This window comes from Protopterus annectens, chromosome 6.part0 (genome assembly GCF_019279795.1).
Source record: "Protopterus annectens isolate FY-2018-M chromosome 6.part0, PAN1.0, whole genome shotgun sequence".
Taxonomy (NCBI): Eukaryota; Metazoa; Chordata; order Ceratodontiformes; family Protopteridae; genus Protopterus; species Protopterus annectens.
In genome coordinates this window covers 1,955,336,758-1,955,355,823 of record NC_056737.1, presented here as the reverse complement: position 1 = coordinate 1,955,355,823, position 19,066 = coordinate 1,955,336,758, and positions in this window count along the sequence as shown.

The window sequence follows — 19,066 nt, the reverse complement described above, 5'->3', positions numbered from 1 at the left end:
GTTGGAATACATGAATATATCAAGCCCCCAAAACAACATTATATTGCTTGAATGAAAATACCCAGATATACACCGGGAGCATTATACTAGCACCAACACAGTTGGAGAAAAGTTCCCAGAATCCATAAACAAAAATGCCCAGGAACAACGTACCACTCCCACAAGAGGGGTAAGCATACTGGATGTGATAATCAGCAACATGGGTACTGGATGGCAAGATGAGAAGTGTATCCTTCACTGGTAAGACCAGACCATAGAGTAATCACACTGGATATACACATTCCGACCCCAGTCCCTGGCCAGAATACCACAGTGAAAAACATGTGTAAAGCATAGGTTGCAGCCCTCCAAACTGATGTTGAATCCATGAAAGGCCCTGTGCAAGTGCAGAATATGGGACACACCGCAGAACATGTTATACAGGCATTCCATGAACACAGCCAGGAATGCTTGGAGTATGCAATCACAAATAACAACAACACACAATGCCATACACGCAGGCATCTGGCATGCTGGACTCCAGCCATTACCAAACCATGCAAGAGAATGAGGAAGCTACCACATGATAGAGCAAACATAAAAAGGGAAGTAATCACTGACCAGTAGTATGGCAATAACATATGTCCACACATACAATCCACTAAGTCCAGCCACAACAAGTAGAATCTGAATCCAGAGGCAATGTGACACCTGTCCCAAGTACACAGACAACCACAACTCCCCCCAATAAATACAAATATATGTGATAGATGCAACCATGTATCCAAACCAGAGGTTGAGCTTCCCCAACTCAGTACTGTCAAAACTAGTCAGGAGGAGAAGGTAACCACATACACCACAAACCCAGTCCCACATAGACCTACCACAACTGTAAACCAAACACATAAACACAGAAAAACATCCCCAGAGGCCCTAATTACAAACACACCACACCAACAGAAGCCTCCAAAGCAGATCACAAGCAACCACAACCTCCAAACATAGCACATGCAACGAATAGTACACAAAGCTGGTGTGCCAAACAGTCACAGGCCAGAAGGAGAAACAACATGCCTGATACAGTTGTAATAGGTGTCTGTATAGGTAGACACACTGCTGTCCCACTCACCAGACTGAACAAGGGAAAGGGTAGAGTAAGCTGCCTGTAGGCTGCCACAAAATACCACATAACACAAGTACGCAGGTCACCCCAAAGCAAGCAGAAATATGATGCACTCAATGTCCATGCTGGTGTGAATGACCTGAGATGTACTTCCCTGGTCTACATGAAAAGAGGCATGAATGATCTCTCTGAGTATGTACCCCAGGCCGGTATGACACTGGCTGTGTGCAGCATCCAACCCTCACCAAGAATGATGCCACAGTACAAACACAGAATGATCATGTTTAACAGCTGGCACAGTTACAGCTGTCGGTCCAAGATGGTCTAATGTCTGTCTGCTTGAGATGTCAAACATGACAAGCCATGCTGCTGTTCCAGGGATGGCTTGCACCTGTTACCCCTGTGCGTCTGGATACTGGATAAGGCCTTTGCCACCTCCATAGAGCCGTGTGTAGGCAAGGCCAAAAAGACTACCCACCACCCTAGAAAACATAAGTGGTAAGAAACATAAGGGCAAGCCTAGTGATAGCACACCAGCACTACCAGGTTATACCACATATCATGTGTTATGGCCCCAACACCTGGACCAAAACCTCAAATGAGGGGGAGTATCCATATGCAGCACAGACACCCATATGGCCAGGTAACAGACAATGCACAAAGCAGCGGAGACCACCCATGTGCACCTAAGTGTAGTCCAAACTGCTGTACAATCTGTAGCATGCGACAGACCACACTCTCACACACAAGAACTCCACCCAGACATCCTGAAGACACGGGACAGTATGAATGTCCCACCAAATACCAGACAAGGTACACACAAATTTCCACATAGGTGGCAAACCATTATGTATGCAAGGAGTAATCAGGGACCTAGGGACAAAAGTCGACAGTAATCTGTCATGTGACACTCACAATGCCAATGTGACTAGGAAGATTGTCGATATTGGACACCGTATCATGAAAGGACTCACATCTACATCAACAGAGGTCACTGTGCCACTGTACTGTTCCCTTATCAGACCCGTAATCTAGTACAATGACTCATATGGGATGTACCGTACGTGACACCTGCAGCAGTTCGGAAGACCTCAAAGTTACCCCACCAAGAGGATAAAGGGTGTGAAATATATGTCATATGCTGCCTGGCTGTAGACACCCCAGCTGAATGCAGTCACAGACTGCCTACACAGAGGCATTGTATGTCTGTTGTACAAGGCCATGTCCAACACAGGAGTAATAGACATGCTCCGCCACAGGAAATCAAAGCCATTGGAGTTGTGAGAGTGACAGATGTCAGCCTCAACACATAATGAAATAAGATGTGCTGGAGGGACAGATACATAACCCAGAGGCTCCCCACACCCAGAAACAGGATCCCAATCCATGTTAGGCAGAGCCCCTCACTGACACCCCTCAACAGGAATATTGCCAAGTGGATGGATGATCGTACATGTATACTGGGGGTCTTCACTGTGTCATGACCAGACAGAGGCACAGTAAAGAAATTCATAAATGGCCATAATAGAAACATAGCAAGGGGTGGCGAAAGACACACACACACTCTGGCTAGGCTTACTAATGCCCTAGGGTGGATAGTCTAGTATGAACCCATGAACCTATGAAGATACAAATTGTACAGGACACTAAGGATAATCACAAGGCTTACCTAACTGATGGTAGGAACCATGTTGGGCATCCACAGATATGCTCTGAATCACACAGATATTACAAACAACATACCAAACACACACACACATATTGCTAACATACAACCTGACAGGTGCAGTGCAAACACCCCCCCCCCCAAGAGTGCAAAATATCTATCCCAGCAGACTGCTGGTCCCCTGACATTGCAGATGCTGAGGTAACAGTCATCATCTGCAAAGCAAAACACACAGCAGCAAAGGTATGTGATGGTGTCCTGGGCTGAGGCCAACATGGACTCCAAGAATAATGGAATGCCAAATCACACTACTGCCCAATGTCAGCCTTACCACAGGATATGTACCCAAAGAGCAGTGTACAACAACAGTGGTCCTTCACAACAAAGGTGTTGCCTGAATGGATACTGCAAGCTACCACCCCAGGATCCTGACAAGCTTGGTCTGCACAGCTATGGAAAGGATCAGTATGTACCGCAGACAGAAGGCTATTGTGGACCTACTGATACTGGACCCTACACAGTGTGGCTGTCGTAACTGCAGATCCTGCCCCTAAACATGTTTGACCCATTTGAAGCAGTAATTAAGGTCATTGATGAGGGCAATGTGGTCCACACAGCGTAGCTGGACCGTGCATATGCTTCTAGACAATACCGTACGAGTTCAGTATGGATATGTTCACCACCTTAAATATATACCCCTATGTCAGTAGAGGGGTTGCAAATCAGACCAAGGACAGAACCGACATGGTCAGACATGCCGCATCCATGTCAGACTACAAAGCAGATATGAGTGGCATCACACAAGGCCTGGTCCTGAGCCCCCCCACCCCCATTCTGTATATATGTCCCATAGGTATAGGCCAACATGGAAGGACTGTGACTGAACATGTATGCAGAGGAGTACAAACAGCCCACCATATCCGACCCCCAGCTGACACAAGCAACCCACAAAAGAGCCACCTACAAACAGACAACTGGAGCCATAGCCATGTCAGCAAGATAATTGCAGAACTGTGTATAGACAACCACCGTGGATATACAGTAAGTGCCCACAAATTACCACACAGGTGTTAACCCATGACGTACCTAACATGTAATGAGAGACCTGGGTACAAAAGGTGATAGATATCCTGCACTGGACAAACATGTGGCTGTAGTGTTCGCAGAAACATATACTATATACCCACCCAAACATGAAGGTTGGCAGATGTAGATAAGGGGATGTCACTGTGGCTCTGCAGTCATCCTCCATCAGCATCACAATTGACTACAATAGCCCCTATGGGATATACGTCAGCAGACACCTCCATCAACTGTAAAGTCCACAACAGTACCCCACCAAGAGTAGCAAAGAGCATGAACAGGTGCCATGTGTTGCCTGAGTAAACAAATTGCAGCCCCACACACTGCCATACTGCCCAGCTACAGGCAAGCTGTGCCTGATGTATGAAGCCATGTCCAACCTGGAATCAATGAACATGCTGCACCTTGTACAATCTGAATGGCAGTGAGCTATGCACATGAGAGACCTGAACCCCAGCACTGACATACATAGGACAAGCTGTACAGAATGACCCATAACACAGAGGCACCCCCACTCTTCAGTAAACTCCCGGTACAGGTCAGCCAAAGAGTCACTAATCGACACCCCTCAAGAGGAATCCTGATGAGTGGATGGGAGATGGTAGGCTAACCCTGGGTATCACTGTTATGTCAGAGGTAGATGGAGGCACAGTATACTAACCATGACATATGTCATGGCAAACTCCAGTTACAATGTGTGTCGAAGGACAAACACACCCTGTGACTAGCATCAGAAATGGCCTAGGGAACATCGCTAGTGTTTGCCAATGTCCACCCATGTTGTGGAATACACTACCAATGTTGGACGAGCCTGGTGTAGGTAGTCCATATCTGAACATAATGCAACATGGTCATATGTGCACAACTGGCCCCTACCCAGTTTGTTGTGCTCACTATGAAGATGTCAAGCAGTCATAGGACTAAAGCCCAGGATACTGTCCACCACAGTGAAAGTACTGAACCAGTACACTATATGGTACTACAGTGTTAGGTCATTATGAAAGTATGTTGAGAACTGTCTGCAAAGTATCCTATGCAATCCCTGCAGGCACAGTATAATCCCTGTTGTGGCAGACACGAAGCAGTTGGCCAGTTAGTACACAACATGACACCCAACACACAATGATAAATGTGAGATATTGTTGAAGTTCACACACACCCAAATACGTGATGGACTTCAGAGTGCAACATATGGAAAGCTCACACTGGGCATGCTCGCACACTTTGATAAATGAGGCATATGTCAGACAACATGCCATGGAAAGGCTAAACTGGGCATGCTCACACACTTAGGCCATATCTCCGTTTAGCAGTTGGCCACACATATCTGGTATTTGTACGTGTCAGTCCAGGAACCAACCCCAACACAGCAATCTGCCCAGTGCACACAGTAAATGACTACAGAGACATAAGTGATATAGTGGATCACCATCATATACAAACATCTTCCACAGATACACAAGTTGGTCATAGGAACAGGGAATGCTATGGCAATAAAGACCTGCAAACAGTAGAACAGCAAAACAAATATTGTGCATCCGACAATTGAACATATGGGTGTAGAGGTCAATACTAGGCTTGTTGCCCTAGGGAATGACAGCTCAGCCAGAGTGTGCTTGGCATCTGCATCCCCAGTACAGTAGGCTACTGTGCCACTGTGAAGTAGGTCACATAAGGCAACATGTGAGGCTAGTGAGCTGCGCCTCTGTCAAGCAGGGGCACCGTGGAGGTCCCTGGGATTGAATGTGCTAAGCCACAGCCATGTTGTCGGTGTGTGCTGGAAGAGGGTTGCTGAGGATCTCTAACAGTAAGTGCCCATCAATAACAGACTGAGGGGAGCCCTATCTGCATTCTCTGGACAATTCCACTGTCAACACTGTGTTGTGATGATTAAGTGTGAAAGTGCCATGCCGGAACTGTTCACAGATGTCCTCCCTCTGTGGGCTACAGCTCTGCAATGTATTAGCTCACTCTGTCTGTTGTACGGCTCATATATGGCTGGTGTACACCTGACAGGTGTCTTGTTGTGGAGCAGTCATGGGTATATGTGGGATAGCATGATCAATGCAAACCATACACATGCTCATAGAATGCAATTGTCAAGGATTATGCTGAGTGGCCAGTATAGTCCCCCAGCATGGGTCCTCTGAAGTCGTCCACCCCAGTCTTCACAAGTGTAGAGTCTGCTTGTGCTAAATACAGTTTGTGTGCAGTGATAACCTTGCCTGGGGGTGGAGATGGGATATGGATGTCCAGGGAAAGGTGGGTATGGTCAGATATCAACAATGGTGGTCTACCTCTGGTGTGGAACAGTGAGTACCAATGTTGCAGATGGACAGGTGTAATATGTATTCCCCCTTGTGGCTGTGGTGTGTGGTTCTGCCATAGCACATGGACCCACAAATTGTAGTGGCTGTAGGGTAAAGTGGTAGAGGCCTGAGTAGTTCTCACACACAATATGCCTGTACCTGATGTTAACAACTGGAATGGTGTATGTGAACACCTGCATATCCCGGCACTGTTCCCAGGGAAGCTAAGTGTGTGTCCTGGATGTGGGTGTGGTGTTCTGGACTGGTTGCATTGTGTGTTACAGGTCCTGTGGTCACAAAGCATGGTATAGAACATAACCTGCCAGGGCGATGTGCATATCTGACCCTGACGTAGGTGGCTGCAAATGCATATATATGCTATCCCCCACCTGACAGGTAGTACTACATGTACATACCTCTGTAGAAATAAAGATGTCAGCACCCTATAAATACTGCAGGTGCAGAACAGATACCCAGTAATTCGGATAGTGTGCTCTGCTAATGCTTCTCCTTCAAGTGTCATAATATAGTTAGGTAGGTGTTTGAATCCGGCAAATGCTCAGTGTGGGTGAGTGGGGTTTGTGTGTGTGAAAGTCTGTGAGAGGGGAATATCCCTTTTGGCAACTGGGAAAATACACTACAGGATGCACATTCCCCTTTCTAAACACTGATGATGTCAGCACCCTATAAGTACAGCAGGAGAAGAGAAACCTCCCAGTAATGCGAATAGCGCGCTCTGCTAATGCATCCGTCTCGACTGTCATAACATAGTTAAGTAGGGGTTTGAATCCTTCAAATGCTCAGTGTGTGTGGAGGGGGTTAGTGTGTGTGCAAGTCTGTATGAAGGAAATATCTCTTTTGGCAACTAGGAGAACACACTACAGGATGCACATTCCCCTTTCTAAACACTGATGATGTCAGCACCCTATAAGTACAGCAGGAGAAGGAAAACCTCCCAGTAATTTGAATAGCATGCTCCGCTAATGCGTCTGTCACGAGTGTCATAACATAGTTAGATAGGGGTTTGAATTGTGTAAATGCTCAGTGTGTGGGGAGGGGATTAGTGTGTGTGTAAGTCTGTATGAAGGAAATATCCCTTTTGGCAACTAGGAGAACACACTACAGGATTCACATTCCCCTTTCTAAACACTGATGATGTCAGCACCCTATAAGTACAGCAGGATAAAGAAACCCTCCTAGTAATGCGAATAGCACACTCTGCTAATGCATCCATTTTGAGTGTCATAACATAGTTAGGTAGGGGTTTGAATCCTGCAACTGCCCAGTGTGTGTGGAGGGGGGTTAGTGTGTGTGTGCAAGTCTGTGTGAGGGAGATGTCCCTTTTGGCATCTGTGAAAGCACTCTACAGGATGCACATTCCCCTATCGCAGCACGGATGATGTCAGCACCCTATAAGTACAGCAGGAGAAGGGAAACCTCCCAGTAATTTGAATAGCACACTTTTCGCTAATGTGTCTCTCCAGAGTGTCATAACATAGTTAGGTAGGAGTTTGAAACCTGTAAATGGCATGTGTTTGTGTTTGGATGTGGGGATTCTGCGTGTGTGCAATTCTGTATGAAAAACATGTGCTTTTTTGAGATTACAGTACATGATGCACATTACCCTTTCCAAACAGTGATGATGTCAGCACCCTATACATACAGCTGGAGAAGAGACATCTGCTAGTAATCAGAATAGCGCAATCTACTACAGCATCACTCTCAAGTGCCATAACATATTTAGGTAGGGGTTTGAAACCTGCAAGTGTGTTTGGATGTGGGGAGTTTGTGTGTGTGCATTTCTGTATGAAAAACATGTTAGTTTTGGCAATCAGGAGATCACACTACCTGATGCACATTACCCTTTCAAAACACTGATGATGTCAGCACCCTATAAGTACAGCCAGAGAAGAGGAACCATATAATAATCTGAATAGTGCGCTTTGCTAATGCATCTCTTTCACGTGTCATGACTTAGTTAGGTAGGGGTATGAATCTGGCAAGTGTGTGTGTGTGGGGGTAGTAGGGTGTGTGTAAATGCAAGTGTGAGAAAACAGATCCTTTTGGCAAATACTACAATACATCAGATGCTGCATATTCCCCCAGTAAACACAGGGGATGTCACCACACTATCAGCACAGCCAAACAGGGCTAGTTGGCCAGTAATGCCAATAGTGCGCTCTGCTACTGGGTCTATTACCATTGTCAGAGTACAGATAGGTATGTTTTGGTAACCCACAACTGCCACGTGTGGTTGTGTCACAAATTATGACCTTGTGTGGGTCTTTGCGCATAACAATGCATGCCATTGCCTAAACCAGCAATGGCATTGCACACATGATGTATGTGTGTGACACATACACATAAATACATGTGACCTGCAGTAGTTACCATGTCTGACACATGCCTTGAGTGGATAAATGGTATTTGCAATGCATAACAATATGACTGTATCTTACTGTGCAGGGGCCGCACGCGGTATGTGTCTATACAGTGTGGGTGTATATGGTAAAATACCTAAAGCAGGGGATACACATCTGGTCTGGGCCATATAGTCTACATGTAGTTGATGTACAGGTGCTGCATGTTCCCACCTGTTGTGGGAGTGGTAACATGTCATTCCACTGCAATTCAGTGACCACATGCTGTGAACCCTTCAACTAGTGTGTTGTAGCTACAGTAATGCTCACTCACAAAGTTTGGCTGGATGCAGTCAAGCCATATAAAGACAGTTCTTGAGACTGTCATATTGCCAGTGTTGTTATGGAGGATAGGTGGTTTTCCTGTGTATGGGAGGGTTGTGTGTGCCAGGCTATGAACCAGATGGCAGTCTGACACACTGTTAGCTGCACATGATTAGGCCCTGATGCTTTGTGCTGTGCCAACAACCTGGAGGTGTGTGTATCTGTGGTGCCTTGGGATACCATCCCCCTGTCCATGTATGTTACATGTGTAGGGGACGACAGGCATGGTATGAGGCATAACCTGGCAGTGATGGGTTGCACCTGTGAGCCATGAATCAGGACACTGGTACTGCACAAACATTGCAGTTCACCGTGCTGAGGACAGTGTCCGGTGCATGCATCTTGCGGTGTACACTGCTGGTATTGTGTAGCAGCACTGTTAGTGTCCTAACCTGTGTGATACCTGCGGAGGTGGCTATGTAATCCGAGTCCTGCAGCATAAGGCAGTATGTGTGTATCAAGGAGCTTCACCAATATACATCAGGCCATGGGTGTCACGTGCAAGCTGACCCTTGCACATCATTGTGCCTTCCCTAGCATGTAAGCACACTTTGACACCCAGCGGATACCCTATGAATGACATTGGAGACTGAGCAGAATGTAGACATACAACACCCTTCCTACATATAGTGGTAGCATACCTGGTGAGGGTATGTTGGCAACCAAGATCAGGCTCATACTGGCCCATGCCACATGCTGAGAGATCCATACTATGTTCCTTATCATGTAGTCCAGGGAGGTATGTCTCAGGTCATCCATAGTGGCATGGTCAATGACTGAGTCATATGTGTCCATGCCTCTGACTGACCTGTATGCATGTGTTCTGTGGTGGACCATAGTGCCCCTGAGGCATATCACTGTGGCCTTCACCAGATACAGCCTGTTGAGTGGGACCACAGTGCAGCACCCAAGACAGGTACCTGACACATCTGTAGCAGGTGTGTTGTGTAGCCCTACATATGCCTGTGTGCCAGCTGTGGAGGTGTGTGATGCTCAGGCAGGATGCTATTCTGAGTCCCAACGTATGCCCCAGTGTGTTCAGCATGCTGCCAGTGCGTGTCTATGTCTGACTTGTATTGTAGTCACTGTAATATGACATGCCACCTGACAGGGTATGGCATTACTGGGTTCAGAGAGCTCAGTCCCCAGACTGGCTATGTGGTGGCATCCCACACATGTGTTGTACGTTCCTGGCCAAGGGAGATGGCTGACTGCATACATGTGGCAGCTGTGACATTGCCACATGACTCACATAAACCACAACTGGACCATAGAGATGATTCACAGGTTACCTTTGCACATGCTACCCTAGTAGTGTGATTGCCATGGTGAGTACCAACACATAGGGCCAATGGGGAACAACATACTGAAGGTGTATATGTGTGGGTGTACTGCTACTGTTTCATAGCACTGGCATATATGACTGCACATGTGGGTAAATGCCAGGTAAGACATGTGCAATGTGTCACAGTCAATGTACATGCAAACAGGACGGACAGTGACGTTCTGTCATGTGTAAACTTGACATACGTATCGTACGCTATGCAGATGTCACTAGGAGTCCACAGAAGCACTGTAACACTGCATTGCAGGTGTAAGCAGTGTTCCAGGGAACCCCAAGCAAACATGCATGCAAACAAAGCTACAGTAAGCAGGGCTGGAAGTAGTTCATTGTACAACAAAGAAGGGGTAACACTAACAGTAAGTAACAATGCAAATATGTAGGCACTATCAACATGTACCCAGAAATACACAACGCAGACGCCCATGGTAGAACTGATATTATGTCATAGTTAATTGTGATTTGGATTACATTGGTACTGCACACATATCAACATGCGCAAACATCCACATTGCATAGTCGTTGTGGGCAACTTGACACCATTACTGTACATGTCCATCATTGCATATCACTACTTGCATTAGCTTGCCCCCTGTGCTACCCATGTATGTGGCTATCTGTTGACATCCTTACCACCGGCATGCAATTATGTGCAGCTGTTACACTTTGGTACGTACTATGGGTGCAGATAACAATTCAGGACATTCATACGGTTACTGCATCAGGCATGCTGGGATATACACACAGTCATATCAGCACACTGTACTGTTACCAACATGATACTACTAATACACTTCTATGTAGTCACCTTGTGCATCAGCAATGTATTTACCTGTTCCCGCAATGATGTTGGAGATTGCAGGAGGTGGCACAGTGTCATCATATGCACAGGGTGTGAATTAGGTATGCCTGAGTCTGCCACTGATACCACCAATTGACATGTGTGTATGTGTGCTAGTGAGGGGCAGCAGTACAGGGTGGAGCACTGTTGGTGCAGTGTGTGCGTGTATGTGGTCACCCTAGGTGTTAACATTTCACATGTGTGTATGCACGCACACAGTTCCACCTCATGGCTGCCATATACAGGGGGTTGTGGACAGCCACAGACTGCACCTGGCAGGTCATACAGGTAAGTGTCTGTGGGCACGGACATGGTACCTATGCCTGGCAGGGGTGCTACGGACCATATCCAGTACTAAGCCAGACTGGGTACTGTCATCAGAAGTGGGAGTGTGTTGAATGGACACAAGTCCCTGTTGGGACTGTCCAGAGCCACGTGCACGTGGTCTCCTGGGGCGTTCCAATGATAGCACAGACTCAGCATTGCTGAGGCTGCTGCTGGCACTATGGGGGCATGCGCGGGCCTGTTGTCATCCACGCCGACTGCCAGCTGCTGCTGTTGCTGGCATACGGCCACGTCGACGCCGCAACCACCCACCATTGCCCTGGCTCATGGACATTTGGTTGTGGAACTGCTCTAATATGTCCCCACAACGTCTGTCTATGACATCGGTGAAATTACGGATAGCATCTGCGATGTCACACATACTGTCAGTCATGGCTGTGCGACATGCTCTCAGCTCCCTCAGACCCTGTCTGGTGTACCTTTCCATATGCGACTGTGCCTGCATGACAGCCCAAAACATAGCTGAGGTTGACAGACCTCTTTGGGCACGTCTGCCAGAGGCAGTATGCCCACGGATGCTCCCATGAGAACCCATGGGCAACTGTCTGTGTGGTACCATCGCAGGACCCTGCCCATGGCTGCTGTGTGGGGAAGCATGTGCCACAGATACCACATTACCCTAGTCAATGCCCACTGTATCCTGTCCGTCACCTAGGGACAATGGTGACAAAGGATGTACTGGCAGGATGACTGTGCGCAATGATGGGGTTGACAGCTGTGTACTGTCAATTGGCTGAAGAATGGCGGACCCTGACACGCCTTCCTGTACCATTACACAGATATCATCATTACCAGTACCTGTGGCACCAGATTCAGGTTCCCTGCTGCAGGACACAAGAGCAGCACCAGAACCTGTGGGAGGAAGACAGGAAACACAGTTTACAGTGTCCACACAATGTTACCAGTGATGCACTTATGCACACATGCACACATGCACACATGGACACATGCACACATGGACACAGGCAAACATGCACACATGGACACAGGCACACATGCAGACATGCACACGTGGACACATGCACACAGGCACACATGCACACAGGCGCACATGCACGCATGCACACATGCACATGTGGACACATGCACACGTGGACACATGCACACATGCACACGTGGACACATGCACACATGGACACATGCACACGTGGACACGCACACATGGACACATGCACACATGCACACATGCACACGTGGTCACGTGCACACATGCACACATGCACACGTGGACATAGGCACACATGCACACATGCACACATGCACACATGCACACGTGCACACGTGAACACAGGCACACATGCACACATGCACACGTGGACACAGGCACACCTGCACACATGCACACATGGGCACAGGCATACCTACACATATGCACACATGCACACCCCGCAGTATACACACACAGCACTACTGAATTACACTAGTGTTACTAGCACTATCAGGACTATTATAGGTATTGTTAAACACACTCACCAGCATGGATGGCCTGCCTTGCTGTAACCCTGGAGGGACCTGCAGAAATGATGAGATTAATGCCAGTGGGCATAACTGAGCCATTGATACTGCATATGATACAGTGCAGTAGTACACCAGTTGCCTTTCACACGTCAGCTGCTGATATTGCCAATATCACACATGCACAGTTACATACTATGATGACAGCTACATACCACGGACACACCTTACACATGCATAAACTAACAGTGTACAGAACAGTCAAGTGTACATATGGCATATTACCTGCACACTCTATGTCGTGCTGCTGTGTGGATCCAGCCTCCATCATGATGCAGGTGTATTGCTGTTGCTGTTCCGGGGTTAGAGCCACAACACTTAGGAGTAGCCCCTCCAGTCTGGTGAGGGAGAGATGTGTGACCACCCCACCTCCTGTGGCAACCTGTTGCCTGTGGATATCTGATGCATGCTGACGGACATTCCTGATTAAATCACTGCAGTGATGTCGTACCTGCTCATATGTCCTATTATGTGTGCCAATGTCATTTACCCTACGGACAAGGTCTTGCCACAGTGCAGCCCTCTCCTGCTGATTCTGACTGGTGCAGGAAAACAGTATGTCATACTCCCGCACCAGGCTCTGGTGTATCTCCTCATCTTCAGCTGCAGAGTAGGCGGGATTACGCTGATGCGCCATCTCCCTGGAAGAGAACACAAACAGGATATCAGCAGACTATGTCAGCAATATATGGCACACACACTATACATGATACTCATGTGTAGTGATATACTACTACTCCCATATGTTGCATGTGTGTGTTTCATGGTGGATACACAAGTACATGGCAGATATCAGTGCTCAGCCAACACCTGTGCAACAATACCTGCCACATTCCACACAACATAGTTGCATGCCCCATCGGTCAGCACACTGCGACAGGTCCAATACACACCCTCACTCTGGGGGTTCATCCCAAGGTACTGTATGTGGGACGTAGCCCCTCCAGTCTGGTGAGGGAGAGATGTGTGACCACCCCACCTCCTGTGGCAACCTGTTGCCTGTGGATTTCTGATGCATGCTGACGGACATTCCTGATTAAATCACTGCAGTGATGTCGTACCTGCTCATATGTCCTATTATGTGTGCCAATGTCATTTACCCTACGGACAAGGTCTTGCCACAGTGCAGCCCTCTCCTGCTGATTCTGACTGGTGCAGGAAAACAGTATGTCATACTCCCGCACCAGGCTCTGGTGTATCTCCTCATCTTCAGCTGCAGAGTAGGTGGGATTACGCTGATGCGCCATCTCCCTGGAAGAGAACACAAACAGGATATCAGCAGACTATGTCAGCAATATATGGCACACACACTATACATGATACTCATGTGTAGTGATATACTACTACTCCCATATGTTGCATGTGTGTGTTTCGTGGTGGATACACAAGTACATGGCAGATATCAGTGCTCAGCCAACACCTGTGCAACAATACCTGCCACATTCCACACAACATAGTAGCATGCCCCATCGGTCAGCACACTGCGACAGGTCCAATGCACACCCTCACTCTGGGGGTTCATCCCAAGGTACTGTATGTGGGACGTCATCCACTAGTGTGATGTGGACACAAGTTAATCGGCCTGGATATACATATCCCACCACCACCAGCACAGTAGACTACTTTGATATGTATGTGATTAGACAGTTATTCACTTGTTAGGACTGAGATGGTATCCATGCAGCACACTGGACCAGTGGAAGCCACAACCCACACTGCTGACCCCTTTGCAAATGCTTACCACGGACATCCCACAGATTGCATGGAACTTGCACACACATTTCTAACCCAGACCCTATGCACAAAGGTTAGGCATCCTGTCCGGTGGACCCCAGACAGAGGCAGATTGTATAACAATAGCAGGAGGCTACTGCAGGACAGAACAGATTCACATTAAGGGAAGGCATCTGTGGTCAGCACTGGTACTACGCTACGGTCTCTCATAACAACGGCCACGGCCTACTCTGGGAGGGAAATGGACACAAACACTATGGATAACCACAAAGCCTTCTTTAGTTATGTTACACATATGGACCAAATGCCTCAGATATGCTCTGCGTTAATACACACCTACTTAACATTCACCAAACACACAGATATTGGCAACATTCTTGCAGACAGGTTCGGTGCACGTATCCCCCTTCCTTCTCCCCCACCAGTTGAAATACTTATCACAGCTGTATGTAACCTCCCTATCATCTCACATGTCCAGGTGAGGGCCGTCCTGAGCAAAGCAGAACACACAGCATCACTGTGACCTGATGGTATCCCTGGATGTGTGCTACATGCACTCCAAGAGGACATACAACTGCATATAAGACTGATAATTAATCTTGGCTGTACTACAGGATATGTACCTGGACACTGGCATACAGCAACAGTGGTCCCACACCACTAAGGAGGCACCTCTACTGACCCTGGGAACTACCACATCATATGCATAACTGGCCTGGTCTGTTAAGCTATGGAATTATTCAGTATGGGACGCATATGCAGTGATATTGGGTACCTGCAGACACTTGTTCCCAGCCAGTTTGCCTTTGTGATGGGCTGATCCTGCCTTTTGAACCTGGCTGACCTTTCAAAACAGTCACTACAGCCATTGCTGAGGGCAAAACACAGACAACTGCTGCCAGGATCATGGCCTAACACTGACTGACATGTAATGTATAGTCATCCCCTTTTGGTGGAACTACGTACACACAACATATCATACGGACATACCTATAGATACAGACCTATGACACATTTGGAGGGTTCACAGTATGCAGACTATTAATCTGATACTTTACATTACCTGTGTTTTTCGCAGCTGGTTGCGTTACCACTGCGTCTGCTTCCTGCTGCTGCTGGCACGGCTTGCTACTGTCACTGCTGACAGCTTAGACTCACAGTGTGTAGCGTGTGGTTTTTTTTTCTCTCTGTTTCTGTCTGTCTCTCTCCCTCTGTCTGCTTCCAGACAGTGCAATGAATGTATTGCATGTGTGGAGTGTTAGTACAGGATGCTTTTGTAGGTATCTGCATAGGTCCATGTGATGGCCTCTGCACCAATTGTAAGCCAGCATTTGCTAATTGCATGCAGCCAGTTGTGTACTGATTGCAGTTGTCACTGTGATTTCAGGACAGTGCTATAAAAGGGTATGTGAGATAGGCATTGCCCTTTCAGATTGTAAGGGCGGGGACCATGCTGGTATGCTGTGGACACTGTTCTGTGAGTGTAAAGGTTAGTATCTCTCTCATGATTCAGGCTGTGTTGTAGATTCACATTTCTCCATTCCTCTCTCCTGTTCCATGTAGTAAGTGTGTATGCACAATGACACCTACAACTATATATATATATATATATATATATATATATATATATATATATATATATATATATGTAAATATACATACATTTATATATGTACATTAACTGACATTATTACCTACAAGCTACCAACTAGCATGGCTGTTTCTGTTCACACACTACTATTATGGGAATCCACTAGTTTTGACAGTAATTCTAAATGACATGCTTTGTGTACTACACATCCTATATTCCCTTTACATTCATCTCTACTATTACATGTTATATTTATTTTAGCACAATGTTCTTGTATAAGAGTCAGGGCTTAGTGGTAGGTCATACAGACTACTGTTTCCAAGGTCCTATGTTCGGGACTGACAGTGGGATTTTATTTTGCTTTTGAACTGACTACAGGACCTGTCAATCAGAGTGACTAAGGCACTTTTAAGCAGTTGTAACTGGGTTAGCGCTGGTTTGCGCGGAGCTCACGCATGCGCACTGGAGTTTAGCTCCACGCACACACGCGCACACCCGCTTACAATCGCTTAACAGTGCTTACTCTGGCGCACACCCGCACTATTTTCTTTGAAAGATATGAAAATGGGGAGACAGGAAAGTGGTGAAAAAGGGGTCACAATGTGGGTAAGACAGTAGGGAAACAAGCTTGGGATTTGCAGGAGGGATGTACGTAAGGCCGATAGCTGCCCATTTCTTCATCAGCAACAGCTGTGCATATGTATGTAATTTGGTGTGACATTTGAAACCTTCCACCACTGAGAGAGGTAACAGGACAACAATAATACTTGTTGTACAGCCAATTGTAATTGATAGTTTCCATGTCCAGCAGACATGTGTGCGGAATGGGCAGCTATGTATGGGGCGTAATTTTTTTGTGGGTACAGAGTGCCCTTTTTTTTTTTTCAGGTGAGAGTGGTATGTCAGGTGAAGGAAGTCGGTATAGCTGGGGAGGTAGGTTGGGTAGGTCAACAGACAAGACAAACAAGACGCATACAGGGGCGATGTATGACACGTGTGGGGGGGTTACACAATTGACGGGGATGGAGGTTTGGATATCCAGAGCCCATGTGCCCACAGATGGCAACAGTGGAACTGATATCCCCACCCATGGGCAGTTGCCACTGTTCCTTCACTGCCCAGGACGGGGCTGTGCTGGGTGCTGTGTAGGCCAGGCAACAGGCATGCCCGTAAGTTGTGCCACCTGTGCCTCAAGCTGGCGTAGGGGTTCAAGAACAGAGTCCCGGATCTCCCTACTCACCACAGTCCGGACACTACGGACGGTGAGTGGTGGTTCTCCTCCGGCCACGCTTGCAGAGGGGGGACGGGCCCCATCCCCTGCAGCGCTTCCACCCACAGGTGGCACAGGGTGACTGGAGGAGGGTCCAGACTGGGCACTATTGCCAGGTGTACTCACCAGCTGAGGTGGGAGAGGTGGCTCCACTGGAACCCGCCTTCCCTGTCGTTCTATGTTTTGCATTATGTCATGACACTTTGGGTTAGTAACATACAATACCATTCGCAATTAGTTGTAACAGCATGAATTAGTATTCCCATTAACCAAACACCCAGATATTCACACCATTGAACAGCGAGCATAACACATGCATAATTTGAACAGCAATACACAGTCCAACAACATGCAGGGTTGATTGATGGCAACAGGCCATCAGGTTTGGATGTATGAACAGGGCAGATGCATCAACGGACATTCAAATATATATGACCCAACAGGACAAATGTCCAGGGGTGTTAATTGTGATTGCACATACCATTTTCACGTGGAATGGGTTATATCTGGTTATAGGGTGGGGTGAAGAAAATAATATTAACACCTTCGAATACCAATACATATGCTGTACATTTCTAATAGCTGCACATATATACACACTACTGTTCTAACTACAGTTTCCTATATGATAACTACTTCAACTTGGTGATAGGACTGTTACTGCTACATCAATATACATTTTATTGTTCTTCATACACATTCATATCTAGCTTTGTTCAGCTACATCATCCTGCTACATTTGCTTTATATAGCTATAGACAAGTGTGGATGTTTGGTATATCAGACAATCATACTATCTGCATATTGCAGACTGAGAGCAACATATCAGATTTTGGGATACACATTCCAGATGCAGCAACACTTTGAACAGATTTCGCTGTTTGGTTTTGATTCTCACATGCATTTCATTCTGTCTTGACTGCAGTATACTTTATTCAGGGGTTATTACTACTGTATTGCTGGATTCATGACACTTTCTCACACTCTCTCACTTGTTTTCATTTTACTATTCAGGATGGTACTTACTTCTAGGCTTTATTGACATGTTTTACCTGTAGTTATTACAATCCTTTCCAGCAGTCTCACTTCTGTCATGTTTCAGTATTTCAACAGGGATATATTTCACACATGTGATTTGATCATCTTCTGCAGCTGTACTTTTCAGCCTGCTGCAGGTTGTGTACTATTTTCTTACAGGTGGGGCATCTTTATTTCAGAATTTATTTCAGACATTTTAATTTTTCTGTTCTGATTACAGACTGCAACACACTTTTGTAATCAAGCAATACTTGCAAACACTTTTACACTGTTACTTGCACATTTTATTACTTAGTGACTACACTGCACTCTTTTGCTAACTGTCATACTTTTATATTTCTTTACAGTTACTGGGAGTGGATTACTGACCTGCCTGGTGGCGCAACCGCACCAGCCTATCGCCATAGGCTCTGCGGTTCACAGAATGGACACCTGCAGCTGTAATATAAATGAAGTAATATTGGAATACACATCTCCATAATATCA